Here is a 20,933-nt window from a genome sequence, read left to right on the forward strand (position 1 = left end):
TTTATATACAAAGAACTATAAGGTTTTTCGCTGCAAGGCTAATCAAATTGTTCCAAAATTTTTTAGCACGCAAATATTTTCAAGTGAATTGGTTTTGTTTTTAGATAAAAAATTAAACTGTGATTCGAAAAGTCATAGTGTTTTTCAAAAGAGTAATTCAATTGAATTTTCCTTCCGCTGAGTGGTTATCATCAGATCAAACATTTGTCTCTTATAACCTCTAGAATCTAATCATAACGTGTACGCCGAGTGCAGGGTGTTACAGACAATGCAAGTGGTGGCCTTGATTTCAATGGCATTAGAGGGTGTTGGTGCTGGTGCTATACTATCATTACTAGATTTAGGACTATCACTATCAGCAAATCACCTGTGTTTTTAGGGCTAGGAGAAGGGAGTCAAAAACTTCATCTGTGGCAGTTGGTGAAGGAGGGGATGAGACCTCCTCAAGATACTTAACCTCAGAAGAGTATCCTTTATTGGTGCTAGGGTTGTCACTTTTACTAGGGCTAGGCGAAGAGGAGCTTGAAGTAGATGGCGACTTCGAAGGTGAAGATGCCTTGGAAGGGACTGGTGAAGGTGATGATTCGACAACAAATGCCCCAACAACAACCATGAAAACAAGTGTAACAACAAAAATAAAATCTTGGGATGACATCTTTCATTTTTGCTTTTTCATAGTTTCTTATTACTTGTTATCTTTTTTTATTAAAAGATTGATATATATATGCACAAGATGTGTGTGTAAGAGAAGTGCTTTTCTTATCAACTAAAATTTAACCTTTAACATTTTATAATACTATATTAAGATATTGTTCTATTGTTTATTAGGTTTGTTTAACTTCTATTCGTTATGATTTTTTTTCTTTGAGATCAAAATCTAACTTAATTGTTAATGTTTGTTTATACTAATATTTTTCTTTGTAATTTATACTGATATTTCTTTGTAAAATTAAACTAAACCAAATTTATTGCTAATCATATTGATACTTATAACAAAACCTTTCAGCGGTTACTGTTTAAGAGTTTGATTTTTTGTTTGAAATTTGAGGCGTATAGACTAAGACTGTTGAGATAGATATTCTCAGAGTTTATCTTTTTTTTTATTCTTTTAAGTGACTATATATAAATATACTAGTTTTATTACCACATATGAAATTATAATTTGGTAATTTTATAAAATATATTTAAAACTATTTATATTATATTATATTTTAAATTAAAAGTAAATTCAATTATTCGATTGACTTTTTTATATTATGCATCTTCCATGTATTCTCTAATATCTAATTATCTATCATGTTCTATATGCTTCAACGGTTCCATTAAATGGAAATAAACATGGGTTTTGAATTCATATTATCCCGAAAGAAAAACTAAACTTTCAATGCTTATTTTATGATCTCTCAAATGTTGAGTTCCCATGAGTAGAGTGATTTGTATGGTTGAACTTATCTATAATTTGCTTTCTTGTATGGTTGATCATGGGTGAATAGATCACTTGTAGACCTGTTTAAGGTTTTTTTTTTCAAAATCTTTAAGCCTAAAAGAGTGCCTAGTATTTGAGGGGAAAATTGGCTTTAGCTTCAATATTCAAGTTTCCAACTTGGTCAGACCTATTTTTCTATCTTTTAAATTTTTTCTTTGTTTCATTCTATATACCTTGAAGCTCTTTGTTAAAATCTACTCATCCTCCATTTTCTTATGCTAAAATTCTTGGTGTTTAACACCCCTCGTCCGATCCGATTGCAGGGTCCGAGCTACAGTATGTTACATTCATTGTTGTTGCAATTTCATTCAATTAAATAGTAACATTATCATTCAAATATACAATTATAAGTTAAACACATTTTCACTATGATATATAATCAAATTTGATTCTTTAGAACAAATTGTAAAGTTTCGAAATTTTAGGATCAAATTATAAAGTTTTGAAATTTCGAGGCCGATCTTCTTGGATTTTGAAATTGTGCAAGTGTGTCAAGTAAGTTGATTTAATTATGTGGTTAAGTATTATGTAAGTCTGCTTAAGGTCTTGTATTTGGTTTCTATTGTTTGCATGTTGGGAATATTTTTGCTTTTTTTTTTCCTTTTGTGCTGCCATTAGTAGTAGAGTTTGGATAGTGTTTTGATTCTTGGTGGTTGGTTGTAATATTAGTATATAAATAGGTTGTTAAAATTTGTTTTTTATTATTATTTTAAATAAATACAAGATAATTCCTTAAATTTTTTTCAGTCAATACCACTCCATTGCTCACGTTTCTTACCTTCCCATTACCATCCAAATTCTCCCTTTTTTCTATCACTACTACTTGTTTCATTTTTTTTTTTGTTTTCTTTGCTTTTCAATTAGCTTTGGGCTTGGTTTTTTTCTTGCGGCATCTGTCAAATTTTTTTTCTATTGTTATTTATTTTTTCTATTTTGTTGGTTCTTTAATTTTGTGGGCAATTTCTTATTCATTGCTTGAGGCCCATTCAAACGCTGATCTTGTAGGGTGTCGTTGGTGAATTTTGGGTTCTTTACTTGTCGTGAGTAATTCAAGGTTTTCTTTTAGTTATTTAATTGTTTGATATGGTATTTTGCAATTTAAGATAATTTTTTATTAAAGGCTTTAGGGATTGATTTGGATTCTCCTTGTGATGAAATTTTATTTATTGTGGAATCTTTCGTTTTAGGAAAAGAACGTGTGGTGATAGACTATCCTCCATCAAATTAAGTTCTTGGAGGAGTTGCTATAAGTTGCGGTAAGTGCTCGTTATTGATTTAGGGACTATTTTCTTGAGAAAAGAGTGAATTTAAGTGGAAATCTTTGTGCTAAATCGAAGTTTTAAACGTTTAGTTTTGATTCTGTTTGTAAGATTCTAGGTGTTTGGTTGTGTGGTGGATCAATCTCGCTATCAGATGTGTAAATTCAACCCAAAAACTCGATTTAATTGTGAAACTAGGCTGTATTTTGAAACTGCCCAATGTCACACGCGCGTGTGTGTAAGTTGGAACGGCCCGAATTTTTACGATTATCAAAAAAGTATATTTTCTGGTCTCTGTTCCTAAAAAATTGATTCTTAAATATTTATTAAAAATATTTACGAAGTTAATTGAGTGGGTAATTAGAGTTTAATTAAGTGAATTAGCTTAAATTAAGGATAATTGGATAAAAGGATTAAATTGAATATAGTGTGAAAGTTTAATTATAGAACAAAGAAAAATTGAAGAGACTAAATAAGTAAATAATCCAAAATACGGGCCAAGTGTATGGTAAAAATAAAACATATGTGTAATAAATATTGTACATACATTTGTAATACATGTATGTATTTACTTATTATTATTATTAAATTAATATTATATTATAAATAAACCAAAAAGTTGACAAATGTATGGTGCATATGATAAAATGTGGAAAAATGAAATATATATATTAGTAATGATTACATATTTACTTATTATTTAAGAAAATAATATAATATAATATTATAATATTATTAATGAAACAAATGAAATAAAAGAAAGAAAAATAATAGAAAAAGAGAACAAGAACAAACGAAACAGAGAAGCGAAAGAAAGAAAGAAAAAGAGAAAGAAAAAGGAGGAGAAATTAAGGTTTGAAGGTTTGGAAGTTTAATCGGTAAGTCAATCAAGCCCCTTTTTACTTAATTTTGATGTTTTAGAAGCTTTAGAATAAGGTTTTGATGAAATTAAGTTGATATTTTGAAAGTTATTAGATTTCTAGATATTGCTCATGTTGAATAAATTAAAGAATTAAGGGTTAAATTGATAGAATTTCAAGTTAGAAGTAAAATAAGGATTGAATTGTAAAGTAAATCATAAGTTTTGAATAGTAGGGACTAACTTGAAAGAATTTAAAAATAATGGTCCTATGGTGAAATTAGAGAGTTGGAATTAGTTTAAAGTGAAAATTGAATGGCAACATTGAGTTAAATGTAAAGAACAAAAACTAGTCTCGGTTTAGGGACTAAATTGGAATTTAGGCAACAGTTAAATAAAAATTGAAATATTTAATGTGAAATTGAATGGTACTGTATTGATAATTTTAAATTGATTTCCGTAGCTAGCATTGTGCCGGAAAACCTCGACTAAGAAAGGATAAAACAAAGTCGACGAGGGTTAGCTCAAAAATTACGGTTTGTGTTTCTATAATCTGAACTTAATATTTAATTGTTGAATTTATTATTTAATGTGTAGGGTAATGCATTGAAAGGTGAAATTGATTGTTAATTATTATATTTTGATTGGATATTATGGTAAGTAATTAGAGTATGAATTATTGTATTTTATGATTGAAACGGATTAATTTGGAATGTGTTAAATTTATTAAATTGATGATGAATAAATTAAAAGTGATATTGAATTAAGAAAGTGAACCGAAAACCCTATTAACAGTATCGGGCTAATTCGGATATAGTTGACATGCCAAAGGACTGGAAGTGTTCAGGGATATTCCGACTTTGTGTCGATGAGACACTATAAGTGTCGACTATTGTTACTGTTCTAGATTCGTTCCGATGAAGTACTCTATGTACCGCTACTGTTACTGTTACTGTTACTGCTACTCTTACCGTTACGGTGTATTCCGACTTCGGCCGATGAAACACTGTATGCTATCCCGGTGTGTGGGTTGGATCCGTGTATCCGTCTAGGTCCAAGTATGTTAATAGGGGGTAAATTACTATACTGAACAATTGAATGATACTGACAGCTACTGAATAATTGACTGATACTGAATAACTGATTGTCACTAAACAATTGATCGTTACTGAATGATATTGATAAAGTGATTAATATTGAGAATACTGACTGTTACTAGAATGGATAAGCACATAATATTGATTGATAATTGAATCGTTGAATAATATTTATTGATATTGAACAGTGAACTGAAGTTTGAAAAAGACACATGAGTTAAGTATCTCTAAATTGAATATGAATGAAAAGTATGTTTGTGAATTTATTGTGAAAAGCTATTTCGGATTAATAGATAATAAGAATTGAATTAGTTACAAGGAATTTATTTATGTATTTAATAATTATATAAATGTGATTGATATATGATTTTTATGTAAATGTTATATTTTCATATTATTAAGTGTTTAGATTATAGAGATATCACTGCGTTTATACTCAGCGTACGGTTTGTTTTCGTGCACAGGTTAGGTTAAATACAGACTGTCGAATCAGTATCCCAGGCCAATCTCGAACTCAATAAGGTGAAATATGTTAATAGATGGTAATGGCATATACTTAGGATGTTTATGTGTATCATTTAGTACCGTCATTATAATGATGAAATAAGTAGAATTAAGCTTGGTAATGGTATATTGTATGAATAGGCTTAATTGAAATGAATTTGAACTAATTGATAAAGTATGTGAATTATTTAAAAAGATCCATTATATAGGTTCATAAAATGACTAGTTGGTCATGATTTGGGTAGATTCAAATATGATTCAAAATGATTGAATGATTGGTTTTTGGATTGTTTGGTGTTGTTGAATTGCAAGGTTGGTAAACTTGATGTTTAAGGCTCATTTTGAGTCCACACGGCTTGACACACGGGCATGTGACCGGACCGTCTGATACACATGGATTGCACACAGGCATGTTGTTAGGCTGTGTGTCCCCTGTGCCTAAAATGCTACAAAACAGATTGCCACACGGGCTGAGCACACAGGCGTGTGTCTTAGCCGTGTGAAATTAATTTGTTCATAGGCAAAAGTCAGAGAGCTCCACGGGTAGAGGACACGGGTGTGTCCAGGCCGTGTGAGCCATACGGTGTGGCCACACGGGCGTGTCACATAAGCCAAACGGGTGTGTGGTACAGTTAATAAAAAGGAAATTTTAAAAATTTTATGTCAAATTTTATAAGCTTCCGATTAAGTCCTGGTTTGGTTCTAACATACATTTTAAGTCTCGAGGGCCCATTAAAGGAACATTAAGATATATTTTATGAAGTGAATTGTATTTTCTTTCTTTATTAATCGTAATCTAACTGTAGTGACCGGTAACACTTTGTAATCCTGTTCTAACTACGGGATAGGGTTAAAGGGTGTTACATAAACCATGTGACTAATTGTGTGTTGGGACCCAGCCTTGTGTGTAGGCTATATGACTAATTGTGTATTGCCATCCGATCATGTGTATGTGAAATTTTTATAGGTCGTATGGGTAGGCTTAGGAAGTATGTTAAGTAGGAAATGTTACTATTAAATCATGTGTTATGTTATGATTTCTATGTAAATATGTAAGTATGCATGACGTATGGTTTATGATATATGTAAGTATGATATATATATGATTATGATTTGTTTGTGTTTCAGCGTGGGTTATGATATGACGGACGAAGTTCTATATTGCAGTTTATATTGCAATTATGGTGGCTAGAACACAAATTTATGTATGGCAGCGCAGCTGCAATTATATGAGTGGCACACCGCCACCTATTGGTGTGATTGGATGGATAGAATCTAGTAGTCATATACGGTGTGATTGGTTGGACGGGGAGGGTGTGTAGCAGATGAGGGTAGGACTTGATATAAATCTGATAAGATATGTTATGTTATGATTCGATATGCCATGTTATGTATCGATATGATATGTTTTGTAAAATATGGTAAAATATGTAACACCCCCTAACCCTTATCTGTCCCCGGAACAGGATTACGGGGCATTACCAGTTAATTCAGTTCAATCACTTTAAATCACATTCAAACCTACTGAAAACATGTCAAATTAGATATTTTAAGTGCTTATATGATGAATCTTTTTAAGTATTTCACATACATTATCAAATAGTTCAAATTTCTAACCAAATAAGCCAATTCCTACCATATACTGTTACCAAATCCAAATTTACACTTAGTGTACGGTTTGTTTCTGTGCGCAGGATAGGTTAAGGTCAGACCGTTGAATCAGCATCCCAGGCCTCAACGTGCTGAATTATATTAATTATTGGTAATGGTATGTACCTAAAATGTCTATGTGTGTCATTTTGGATTGTCAAGGTAAGGATGAAATAAATAAATTTGGATTTGGTAACAATATATGGTAGGAATTCACTTATTTGGTTAGAAATTTGAACTATTTGATAATGTATGTGAAATACTTAAAAAGATTCATCATATAAGCACGTAAAATATCTAATTTGACATGTTTTGAGTAGGTTTGAATGTGATTTAAAGTAATTGAACTAAATTGACTAGTAGAGCCTTGTAATCCTGTTCTGGGGCCGGATAAGGGTTGGGGGTGTTACAATTAGTGGTATCATAGCTATTTAGGTTTAGTCGATTCTCAGACAAAATCGAGCTCGAAATTGAGTCTAGAGGTACATGCCATAATTGAGTCGAAATAGAGTCGGGATTGGATGCTGATATATTTGTTTGTTTTTATTTTATATTTGAAAATGTTAGATGAACATATCGATGGTATTGATTATGAAATTTATACTGGAGACAAAGAGTCTCGTGAATTAAGAGCCGGCAACACTGAGTATTAAGTCAATAGGTAATTAATTACTGAATGTTGAATAATGTAATGTTAGAGAAAGAGATAGTACATAATTATTTAGAACTATAACTGAAGCTCTTCAGCGAGTAGAAGGAACTGTATCTTCTACGATATCCATCTTTTCTGTTTCTCAATCGATTCTCGAAGTGTTTCAAGGTACAGATCTTGTCTGAACGAGTAAGTTATCTATTGTTAATAATCTGTATATATAGTATGGAAGAATTGAGAATTACAGCTGAAAATGATCTTGAAAGAACTGAAATTTGGTTAGAGAATATTATCAGGGTTGTAAATAAATTGTTTTGTTCACCGATTAAATGTTAGAAATGTATGATATTTTTGTTAAAAGATTTAGCTTACCAGTGGTGGAAAATATCGATTTATGTTGTGATTAAGAAAGGGTTATTTGGAAATTTTCCAAAATGAGTTCTGAAAGAAATATATATCAACCAGGGATTTCTTGATCAGAGATGTAAAGAATTCTTAAAACTTAAACAGAGTCATATGACTGTAACTGTGTATGAAGGGAATTTGTTTGATTGACTAAATATATCAGAGGGTGTATTCTGACAGAAACCGTAATGTACAAGTGGTTTGAAGATGGTTTAAATGAAGACAAAAAGCCAAAGAATATAGAATAAAGAGTGGAATATGTGTTGGATATGATTCTTTTGATTGTTATATTAGTGATTACTTGAAGAAAGTTGAAAAGACATTATTCAAACTTCAAGACCAAGTAACACAATTATCAGATGTAGATCACTAACCTCAGAAATATGAGTGGAAGTCGAAGTGTGACAAGGGACTTCATTGTAAAATCTGGAGAATGAACATCAGCTAGGGTATATGTTAATTTAATATAAGAAAATATTTCTCTACTGGAAGTCATTACTGGCACTTCTTCTTTATCGATACTGATAAGACTATTTTAAATTGATCTTAGTTTGACTTATTCCTATGATTACATGAATTTAGTATCCACTAAAGGTTTGCCTGTTGAGTTCACTAAATTTTTGGTGAAAGAATCAAATTTTCTGGATCAGTATTTATTGGTTGATAAAATTTGTAAGGACTGTCTGATAATGATACTAAGGTACTTTTTTTAATTGATTTGATGTTATTACTGTTTGATGTGGTTTTAAAAATGGAATGATTAATTTTGTACGATGTTGTGATAAATTACAAGCAAAAGTATATTATATTGCAAAGTCGAGATGATGAAATGTTTTGTTTTGAATCAGAGAAGATTGAATGATTTGTCTACTGTGATATCAATCATGTCAAAATAGAAATGTTCCGGAAAGAATTATGGTACTTATTTTGCTTATGTATTGGATATTAAAGTATTTAAGTTAAAGTTTAAATCAGTGACAATAGTGTGGTAAAATTTTAATGTGTTTCCAGAAGAGTTACCTGATTTACTGTTGGTTAAAGAAGCTGAATTTGCTATAGATCTTGTGATTGAAATGATAGTGAAAAATATATCTGAAATTGGAGGTTTTCTGAGACTAGTCGGTTATTACCAGAAATTTGAAAAAATATTTTTGGATGAAACGGTTAATACAGAAAGATGTGGAATTAGAAAGATCTGATAAATGTCAGCAATGTTTTGATTAGTTGAAAGTTTAGTTAACTGAAGCACTAGTTCTAGTTTAGTTTGAAATTCGGTAAAGAAACTTGTGATTTACAGGGACAACAGTGTTTTGATGCAAGAAAATAAATGAATGGTTTATGTTTTGGAAAACTAGAATCACATGAAAAGAATTATCTGATATATGATTTGGAAGTGGTAGCTATTATCCTAGCATTAAAAGATCATGATTTGATAATTGATTATCATTTAGGAAGGGCAAATGAAGTTATGTAGACTCATAATTGAAAGTTTTCTTTTGTATTATGAGTCATAAACACTCGACTGTTATTACCTGAAGATGGCTAAATTTTAGTTGAGATAAAAGTTAAACTGACTTCTCTACAGCAGATCTATAAAGCTTAGAAATGTGATAACGAGTTACTGGTTAAATGGGTATAGAATACAGATGACCTTTGATAAAAAATTACAGGTTGGATCTGATGATTATCTGCTAATTAGAAATAGAAGTTGTATCGAAGAATGAAGAGCTTATACAGAAGATTTTGCATGAAATTTATAGTAGTACCATGTCTATGCATTCTCGAAGAAATAAGTTGTACAATGATTTGAAGAAGGTGTACTGATGACTTGGAATGAAAAGCGATATTTTCTATTTGTATATAAATGTTTATATGCCAGAACGTTAAAACTGAACATCAGATACTAATACCTTCAGAATTGTTACAATCAATGATGATACCAGAATGGAAATGAGATAGAATTTCTATGTATTTTGAATTAGAATTACCTCTGTCTTCGAAAAAGAAAGATGATATTTGAATCATCATTGAAGGTATGGCAAAGTCTGCATATTTTATCTCAAATGAATAGTTAACTTGGACTTGTGATTTAAAATTTTGAAATTATGTTTTGATATTATATTTCAGAATTCGAAGGCAATTAGAAAAGAAATAATTACTGTTAATCGAATTTGTGTACAACAACAGTCTTCAGTTAAGTACTAAATAGCACTGTATGCAGCTTTGTATGATTGTGAATGCAAAACTTCATAGTATTTGATTGAATATAGTGAGAAAAGGAATATGTGGAGTTGTTTTGATTCGTGAAACCGAAGAAAAGTAAAGGTGATTCGAGGTAGACTGAAAGTAGTTTTTGACAAACAAAAATTGTATGTGGACTTAAAATGTTGGGATATCGAGTATTCTATTGGTGATAAGGTATTTCTTAAAGTTTCGCTTTGGAAGGAAATTTTGAGATTTGGTTGAAAAAAGAAATTGAGTTCTCGTTTTAATGGGTCATATGAAATTGTAAAAAAAGTCAGACCAGTAATATATCGTTTGGTTTTGCTTCCGAAATTACAGAAAAATTTATGATGATTTTTTTATGCTTAGAAGATATAGATCAGATCTCCCACATGTTATCTCGACAAAGAATATTGAAATTTGATCTGATTTATCGTATGAAGAAGAGATCGTTGAGATACTAGCTTGAGAGGTGAATGAATTATGTAATAAATGAGTTCTGTGAGTAAAAGTATTATGGTGAAGTCATAATATTAAAGAAGCAAGATGGGAACCAAAAGAAACAGTGAGATCTCTGTAACCCCACCTCTTTTCAGGTAAATTTTGAGGACAAAATTTATTAAGGGAGAGAAATGTAACGACTGAAATTTTTACGGTTGTCGAAAAAGTGTATTTTCAGGTCTCCGTTTCTGAAAAATAGATTTGTAAATATTTATTAAAAATATTTACGAAGTTAATTGAGTGGTTAATTAGGTTTTTATTAAGTTAATTTAGCTTAATTTAGAGTAATTAGTAAAAAGAACTAAATTGAATAAAGTGTGAAAGTTTAATTATAGAATAAAGGAAATTCAAGGGACTAAATGAGCAATTAAGCCATGAGTTACAAATGTGTGTGGAAATAGTGAAATACATGTGGAATATTTATATACATATATTAGTAATTATTATTGTTTACTTATTATTTAAGTAAATATTATTATATTAATATTATTTTATATTAATTAATTAAATAAAGTAAATAAATAAATAAATTAAATTGTGACAATTGTATGGAAATAATAATTTACATGTGTACTGATGATCGTGAAACTAACTATAAATTCGACTGAGACAAGCGCACCTATCGAATAGTAGTATAGTTTTGATGAGACCGGGAATATCGTATCCACGAGGACTAAGAGTACTAGTAGTTACTCTTTTTTTTATTATCTAGCATAAAAATTAAAGAGTGTTTTAAAATTAAACTAATTTTCTAATTAACTAAGACTACGACAGAGATGAAAGTTGGAAAATACTTTTTGAAAAACCAATAGAGAAGACAATACCCAAGGAAGAATCCACCTAGACTTCACTTATTACCTTTGACTTAAACGATTTATTCATTTGACTTGTTCCATAGAAATCCTTTATTTATGTTAATATCCGTTTCGAGACTAAAAACAACTGACTCTAGGTTGATTAATTGAAATCTCTTTCTAATTAAAACCCCTATTGTCGCATTAACTCGATCTATGGATTCCCTTATTAGATTTGACTCTAATCCGACAGATTTATGTCGTCCTATTTCTAGGATTGCATTCAACTCCGCTTAATTATGAATGATCTACTCTTAAACAGGGACTTTTGCTCCACTGAATAAGCACATCAAAACCTGAATTAATACCCTGGAATATTAAAACAAGAATTAAAACTCACAATTAAGAATAAGAACAAATATTTATCATATAAATCAAAGGGCAATAAGATTCGTCTTAGGTTTCATCTCCCTTAGGTATTTAGGGAGTTTAGTTCATAATAATAAGGGAAAACATCTCAAAGATTGGAAAACAACAAAACATAAAGAGCCCAAAGAACTTCTAGGAAATTGGATGGAATTCTTCAGTCTTGATGTAAATCCTCCTTCTGAGCTGATCCCGATGGTTGATCTTGAGTATTTTCTGCCTCCAATTCTGTGTGTCCCCATTAATCCTCCTCTAGGGTGTTTATATAGGCTTTAGAATGCTTCAGAACACTCAAAAGTTCCCCTTTCTGAGTAGAATTAGACTTAGGCTCGATAGAGACAAGGCTATGTGCCACGCCCGTGTGCAAGTGCTTCAAACTGTGTGCAATTTTAACTTGCAAAAATGTTGACACAGCCATGACACACGAGCGTCTGGTCTGCCCATATGCCTCACACGGGCGTGTGGATTACCCGTGTGGAAGTGCCTAGGCCGTCTGAAACACTGTTTTAAGCCCAATTTGTCCGTTTTTGGCCCATTTCTTGCTCTTTTTGCTATCTTAGGCTCTCCTGAGTATAAAACATGACATTAAAGGATTAGGAGCATCAAATCCACTAAAACCAAGGAGAAATCATTAATAGATATGCCAAGCATGGGGTAAAAAATGTATAAATTACGGTTTATCATGTACAAATGTTATATGTACATTTGTAATATAAATATATACTTACTTATTATTTAAGAATAATATTATATATTATATATTATTATAATATTTTAATAATAAAACAAATAAAAAGAAATAAAAAAAAGAAAGAACAGAATATGAAATGAAACAGAGAAGGAAAAAGGGGGAAAGAAAAAGAGAAAGAAAAAGAAAGGGAAATTAGGGATTTCAAGGTTCCAAGCTTAAGTGGTAAGTCAATTTAGTCTATTTTCTTGTAATTTTGATGTTTTTGGAATCCTAGAGACAGATACTACTTGTTTTAAGTGGAAATTTTGAAAGTTATAAGATTTTTAGATATTGTTCATGTTGAATAAATTGAAGAATTAGGGGTTAAATTGATAGAATTTCAAGTTAACAGTGAAATAAGGATTGAATTGTAAAATAAATCATAAGTTTTGAATAGTAAGGACTAAATTGAATGAATTTCAAAATTATGGTTTTATGATGAAATTAGAGAGTTAAAATTAGTTTAAAATGGAAATTGAATAAAAATATTGAGCTAAATGTGAAGAATAAAAGTTAGTCTCGGTTTAGCGACTAAATTGGAATTTAGAAAAAAGTTGAATAAAAATTGAAATATTCAATGTGAAAATTGAATGGTAGTGTATTGATAAAAATTTTTTAATTGTTTTAATTTTTGTAGCTAATGTTATTTCAGAAAATCTTGGCTAAGGAAGGAAAAAGCAAAGTCAACAAGGGTTAGCTTGGAAGTCACGATTTGTATTTCTATAATCCGAACTTAATATTTAATGTTGAAATTATTATTTAATATGTATGGTAAGTGCATTGAGTTGATTATTTGAATTGGAGTGAACATTGATTAAAATTGAAAAGTGAATTTAATTATTAATTGTTATATTTTGATTAAATATTATGGTAAGTAATTTAGGTGAGAATTATTTGTATTGTGTTTTACAATTGAAATGGATTGATTTGGTATGTGATAAATTTATTGAATTTATATGGATATATGTGATTGATGTGGAAATTGAATATTGAATGTATGTTATATTGAAAATTAAATTGATTGGGAATGTGATGAAATAAATATGAATATGTGATTAATGTGGAATTTGGAATATTTACTACTGAAAAGTGAATTGAATTGTATTGAATTATGAATTTATGTGATTAATTAAAATGTATATTAATTGGAAAAATTGAAAGTAAATTGAATACCCTATTAACTGTATCGGGCTAGTCGGATATAGTTGGCATGCCATAGGATTGGAAGTGTTAGGGATACTTCGACCTTGAGTCGATGAGGCATTATAAGTTTTGTACTGTTACTTCGACATCGAGTCGATGAGGCACCATGTGTGTCGTACTGCTACTATTACATCGTTTTAATCCGATAAGGTACTGAGTACCGTACTGTTACTGTTTACTTCGGCAAAGACAATGAGGCACTGAGTGCCGTACTAGTGTGTTGGTTGGATCCGTGTATTCGTCAATATCTGAGTCATATTAATAGGGGTAAATAAAAATACTGAATGATTGATTTCTTTAATGGTTGATTGTTACTGAATAATGAAGTTCAATTGATCGTTACCAAAAAATACTAACTGTTATTGAAATGGATAAGTACAGAATACTGATTGAGAAGTGAATAGTTGAATATTATTCACTGATATTGAATAGTGAACTAAAGTATGAGTGAGACATATGAATTATGTATCTCTGAACTTACCTATGAATGGAAAACATTATCGTTCAAATGATTTGTGAATTTATTTTGGAAAGCTAATAGGGTTAGTAGATGAAAAAAATTGAGTGAATTATAGAGGATTTACCTTTGTAGTGAACAAATATATAATTGTGATTGTCATATGATTTTTAAGTGTATGTTATATTATTAAGTGTTCAGATTATAGAAATACCACTTAGTTCATACTCAGCATACAATAGGTTTCCGTGCGTAGGATAGGTTAAAGTTAGACCGTTGAATCATCATCCCAGCTCGATCCCGAACTCAACGTGGTGAAATATATTAATTATTGGTAATGACATGTACCTAAAATGTCTTTGGATTGTCAAGGTATGGATGAAATAAGTAAATTTGGATTTGGTAATAGTATATGGTAGGAATTAGCTTATTTGGTTAGAAATTTGAACTATTTGATAATGTATGTGAAATACTTAAAAAGATTCATCATATAAACACGTAAAATATCTAATTTGACATGTTTTGAGTAGGTTTAAATGTGATTTAAAGTGATTGAACTGAATCGACTGGTAATGCCCCGTAATCTTGTTCCGGGGATGGATAAGGGTTAAGGGGTGTTACAAAATGTGCTCTATATTATAAACTAATATGTGATAAGAAATAATGTGACATATGCTATAAGACGAGCTAAATTATGTGTCTACTTGTGCTAAGATTATGGGTTAAAACACACACTCGGCTTAAAGCTCACAGTTTGTATGCTTTGTTTCAAGTAATCCTCTGACCTAGGAAAGGACGATGATTCGGGAGCTCGAGTTTCATAAATTCTTTAATTAAGCACTACAAACATTTTCATTTGTTTTATCATGGACATTTCTGGACTGTTTTGGGTTTTTATTTTTGGTTGGACATTTTAATTTTTGTTTTTGTTTAGTTTATTAGGACTATTTTTTATACTCATTACACGAAGGTTTTATGATTTAAGGATGGTTAACCTAAGACATTTAAAATAAATCGTCTTAATTTTATATTCAAAGAACTATTAGGTTTTTCGCTGTAAGGCTAATGAAATTGTTCCAAAATGTTTTAGCACGCAAATATTTTCAAGTGAATTGGTTTTGTTTTTAGATACAAAATTAAACTATGATTTCGAAAAGTTGTAGTGTTTTTCAAAAGAGTAATTCAATTGAGTTTTCCTTCCACTGAAGCGGTTATCATCAAATAAAACATTTGTCTCTTTTTGCATAAGTGTTATAACCTCCAGAGTCTGATCATAACGTGTACCCCGAGTGAAGGGTTTTATAGAAAATGCAAGTGGTGGCCTTGATTTCAATGACATTAGAGGGTGCTGGTGCTGGTGTTGTACTATCATTACTAGATTTAGGCTATCACTATTAGCAACATCACCTATGTTTTTAAGGCTAAGAGAAGGGAGTCAAAAACTTTATCAGTGGCAGTTGTTGAAAGAGGGGATGAGACCTCGTCAAGAGACTCAACCTCAGAAGAGTATCCTTTGTTGGCGCTAGGGTTGTCACTTTTACCATGTCTAGAGGAAGAGGAGCTTGAAGTAGATGGCGACTTCAAAGGTGAAGATGCCTTGGAAGGGACTGGTAAAGGTGATGATTCAACAACAGATGCCCCAAAAACAACCATGAAAACAAGTGCAACAACAAAAATAAAATCTTGGCATGACATCTTTCACTTTTGCTTTTTAATAGTTTCTTATTACTTGTTATCTTTTTTAATTAAAATATTGATATATATATGCACAATATGTGTGTGTAAGAGAAGTGCTTTTCTTATCAACTAAAATTTAATCTTTAACATCTTATAATACTATATTAAGATTTTGTTCTATTGTTTATTAGGCTTGTTTAACTTCTATTCGTTATGATTTTTTTTCTTTGAGATCAAAATCTAACTTAATTGTTAATGTTTGTTTATACTGATATTTTTCTTTGTAAATAGTAAATTAAACCAAATTTATTACTAATCATATAGATATTTATAACAAAACCTTTCAACGGTTACTGTTTAAGAATTTGATTTTTTGTTTGAAATTTGAGACGTATAAACTAAGATTGATGAGATAGATATTCATAGGGCTTATCTAGTTTTTTTTATTCTAATACGTGACTATATATAAATATACTAGTTTTATTACCACATATGAAATTATAATTTGGTAATTTTATAAAATATATTTAAAACTATTTATATTTTATTTTATTTTAAATTAAAAGTAAATTCAATTATTCGATTGATTTTGTTATATTATGTATCTTCCATGTATTCTTTAATATCTAATTATCTATCATGTACTATATGCTTCAATGGTCCATTAAATGGAAATAAACATGGGTTTTTAATTCATATTATCTCGAAAGAAAAATTGAACTCTCAATGCTTATTTTATGATCGCTCAAATGTTGAGTTTAAATGAGTAGAGTGATTTGTATGGTTGAACTTATCTATAATTTGTTTTCTTGTATGGTTGATCATGGGCAAAGAGATCACTTGTAGACCTGTTTAAGGTTTTTTTCCCTTAAATATCTTTAAGCCTAAACGAGCGCCTAGTATTTGGGGGGAAAATTGGCTTTAGCTTCAATATTCAAGTTTCTAACTTGGTCAGACCTATTTTTCTATCTTTTAAATCTTTTCATTCTTTCATTCTATATCCTTTGAAGCTCTTTGTTAAAATCTACTCATTCTCCCTTTTCTTTTGCTAAAATACTTGGTGTGTAACAGCCCTCATCCGAGCCGATCGCAGGGTCCAAGCTACAGTATGTCACATTCATTGTTTGAGCAATTTCGTTCAGTTATATAGTAACATAATAATTCAAATATACAATTATAAGTTAAACACACTTGCATTATGATATATAATCAAATTTGATTCTTCACCGAGTTTACGAAGGCTCTTTTGTTGACTTGAGCATGGAATTGGACCAAATTGTAAAGTTTCAAAATTTCAGGATCAAATTGTAAATTTTTGAAATTTTGAGGCCAATTTTCTTGGATTTTGAAATTGTACAAGTGTGTTAAGTAATTTGATTTAATTATGTGGTTAAATGTTCTGTAAGTTTGCTTAAGGTCTTATATTTGGTTTCTAGAGTTTGCAAGTTTGGAATATTTTTGCTTTTTCTTTTTTTTTTCCTTTTGTGCTTTCATTAGTAGTAGAGTTTGGATAGTGTTTTGATTCTTGGTGGTTGGTTGTAATATTAATATATAAATAGGTTGTTAAAATCTGTTTTTTATTATTTGTTTTTTCTAAATAAATCCAAGATAATTCCTTAATTTTTTTTCGTTCAATACCACTCCCTTGCTCACGTTTTTTACCGATTTTGATTCGTCGTGTTGGGGTAAGTGTTGAACACTTGAATCGAAGTCTTGTTAGTTTTTTTATTTTAAATTATTGAGATTTAAGACTGAGTTGGGATTTTGATTTGATGATTATAGGCTCTGGTGGTCTTGTGAGTGCTTTTACGTAAAAAATGAACCAGGTGTGCACCCGAAACGCAGAAAAACGGGATTCGGCAAAAGTTGAAAACCTTACTGTCGACGCCACACAGGCGTGTGGTCGCCTGTGTGGTAGGCCATGTGCGACAATACAACCGTGTGGTTGACGAAAGCCAGGCCGTTCCTTAGACATGGCCGTTTGATAGCCAGCTAGGCCATATACGACACACGGGCATGACCGAATTGGGCCGTGTGGGCCATATGGGCATGTAGGTCCACATGGGTAGTCCACAAGGGTGTGTGGAAATTTTGGCCAGGCCGTGTGATCCACACAAGTCTAGGCCAATCAGGGTGTGTGGGCCCATAGGGCAAGCCATATGGGCATGTGGGCTTATTTAGCTAAAATGTTTCTTAGGGTTGCGCAAGTCACCCAAGCCGACTGTGAACCTATTGTAGGGTCGGTAAGCGCTACTTAGGCCCTAAATCATGTGATCTGAACATATATGATGTGTATTGAGCATATTAAATTTATACATGATTACTGATCTATTTGTATGACTGATAACTGAATTTTAGCATGTAAGCATGTATTTTTGTATATCTGCATTAAGCATGTTTAGTTGCTTCCATGCCCTATTATTTGGCAGTTTAGCTGCAATATTACTGATAAGTGCCGCATTTGGTACGACTTGGTGTGTAGGGTTGGGTGGGTGTTTTAAACCCCAAATGGTGTGTAGGGATGGTCAGAGATGATGTGTAGAGGCTGCTGGGTAGGATACTGATTTTTATTACTGCATGCAAACTATATCTGAATGGGCTAAAGCCTAAACTGTATCTAAATCTATAATGGGCTTAGGCCCCAGACTGTATTTGACTGATAGCCTTTGTTTGACTGCTTGCATGACTTGTGTGGGGATTACACACCGAGTTTACGTGAACTCACCCCTTTCTCTTTTATCTGTATAGGTAATCCACAGACTCAGATGGATCAGTGCGGCGAAGGACTCAACAGTGACCACATATCAAGTGAACGATTTTAATTTCATTTATGGTTTATTTCCTATTTGTTTTCTGGTGTATTTTTGATGTAATTTGGGACTTTTGGACTGTTTGCCTTTGTTTCGTATTTTAACTATTTTCTTGGAACTTTAATCTACAAAACTCAACGAAAACTCAATTTAATTAAACACAACATTTTTTTCCTAAATGCGAACGGTTTTCTTTAAATATCACGGTTTTAAAAGCTTCTGCTACAGAATATGTTTTTAAATGAATCGAATCAATGAGGAAATAATTTTGAAATTGACAAGAGGTATATAAAAGCTGACAAACGAAAATAGCTTTAACTTGATAAATTTGATTTCAAATCCCATTCCATATGACAGTGCCAAATTCGATCAGAACATCTAGGCCGAATTTGGAGTGTTACATTTAGTGGTATCAGAGCCTGAGTTGCAAAACTCGGCTGTGGATTTAAGACTTGGTTTTAAAGAACTGATTTTTAAAAGATTCAAAATGATTTGACTAAGAATGTGGTACATCGAATCTCCAGCACCGATCCTATAAGTATTCTGATAAACTGCTATGATAATGTAGATAGTCTGTTTTGAAAACACTTTAGTTAGTGTATACTGAAACTGTAGTGAAACTGAAACTGATAGAGACTGTACTTGCGAAAAACAAAGTCTGAACTTGTGATACTGTTTTACATAAAACATCTTATTAATAAATACTGGAGCTGTAACTGATTCATAAAATTCGTAATACAAACAAATCCAAATAGACATGAGCACATGAAGTATCCGTGGACATGGTACTAAAGGCCGAGGTAGAGGCCGTAGGGAAGCTCGAGCTGAGTCCTCTTCTCTAGGCAGAATGTCGAAACTAGATACGAGTGAGACGCCGGTGTCATCTGCTACTAAGACTGGGTCTCAAGATCGTATGGCTGGGGATGACGCATTGTCCCAGGCTATGTTAAGGATAATAGAGAGGGTCGTTGGACCCAATATTGAATTTGGGACCCAAGGGTCGATTACGGAACGACTCCGATCCAATGGAGCTAAACTTTTTAGGGGTGTCATTAGAGTCACCCCTAATGTGGTTGAGTACTGGATGAAGGCTACTAAGAAGATAATGGATATTTAGATTGTACCCTTGAGCAGAAATTGAAGGGTGCAGTCTCGTTGCTTCACGATGAAACCTATCAGTGGTGGCTGACTGTTAAGGAAGGCACTCAGCCCGATCGTCTATCTTGGGAGTTCTTTAAGTCTGCTTTCCAAGGGAAGTATATGGGAGCAAGTTACACCGGTGCTCGTAGGCGTGAGTTTCTAAACCTCACTTAGGGAAACCAATCAGTGGCTGAGTATGAGGCCGAATTCCTGAGACTGAGTCGTTATGCATGAGGTATGGTGGCGTCTAAATATAAGAGATGTGTCCATTTTGAGGATGACCTTAGGGATAATCTGAGGGTACTGATAGCTCCGCAGAGGGAGCGAGAGTTCCCCGTTCTGGTAGAGAAGGCGAAGATCGCCAAAGAAGTTAAACGGGCTGAGTGCCAAAATAAAGATCTTGATAGTGTAAGAACAATAGGGATTCAGAGCCCTCGAGTTCGGTACAGAGGCCTAAGAAAAAGGCTAGGACTGATGGGCCAGTTAGAGCTGGGTCCCCTGTTGCTCCTACTAGATTGCAGCCGTGTGGAGATTGTGGTAGACGCCAAGAGGGTGAGTGTTGTAGGAGGACTAGGGCGTGTTTAAAGTGTGGGTCATTCGAGCACTGCATTCGGGAGTGTCCGTTGAGGGCCGATCAGGTGCAAGCTTCGAGTTCTGGTACTGTGTAACTACAGAGGGTAGTTCAGCAGCCACCAAGGGGCCGTGCTCAGGCTAGGGTTGGTAATGGTATGGGTCGCGGACAAAGGGCACCAGGTAAAGGTGTTGGACAGACTGAGGCGAGGCAGCCTACTCTTATTTATGCTGCTCATCGCCGAGAGGACAGAGATGCTCTAGATTTCATTACCTGTACGTTCTTAATTAATGATATACCTTACTTTGCTTTGTTAGACATAGGTTCCACACATTCCTATGTAGCTAGCATTGTGTTTGGAAACTTGGGGATTTTGGTGGAGAGTACTTCTAGTGAGGTGACTGTACTAAGTTCACTAAGGCAATCAGTTCAGGTTAGCAAACTGTATAGAGATGTTTCACTAGAGGTTCAAGGGTCGATATTTCTGGC

At 32.2% G+C, this 20,933-nt stretch overlaps 1 long non-coding RNA gene across 3 annotated transcripts; it reads left to right on the forward strand.

Moving 5' to 3' along the window:
- Positions 1-2,179: 2,179 nt before the first annotated feature.
- On the forward strand, positions 2,180-8,397 carry LOC121209598 (uncharacterized). 3 transcript variants are annotated; one of them, XR_005904726.1, is made up of 5 exons: positions 2,180-2,540; positions 2,674-2,742; positions 4,068-4,140; positions 5,166-5,223; positions 6,334-6,865. It is a non-coding gene; the product is annotated as an uncharacterized lncRNA (long non-coding RNA). The 3 variants fall into 3 exon arrangements; XR_005904724.1 differs by lacking the exon at positions 6,334-6,865 and adding an exon at positions 6,900-8,397 and having other exon boundaries at positions 2,181-2,526; XR_005904723.1 differs by having other exon boundaries at positions 2,181-2,526.
- The last annotated feature ends 12,536 nt before the right edge of the window (positions 8,398-20,933 follow it).

This window comes from Gossypium hirsutum, chromosome A02, assembly GCF_007990345.1.
Source record: "Gossypium hirsutum isolate 1008001.06 chromosome A02, Gossypium_hirsutum_v2.1, whole genome shotgun sequence".
In the NCBI taxonomy this organism is placed as follows: Eukaryota; Viridiplantae; Streptophyta; class Magnoliopsida; order Malvales; family Malvaceae; genus Gossypium; species Gossypium hirsutum.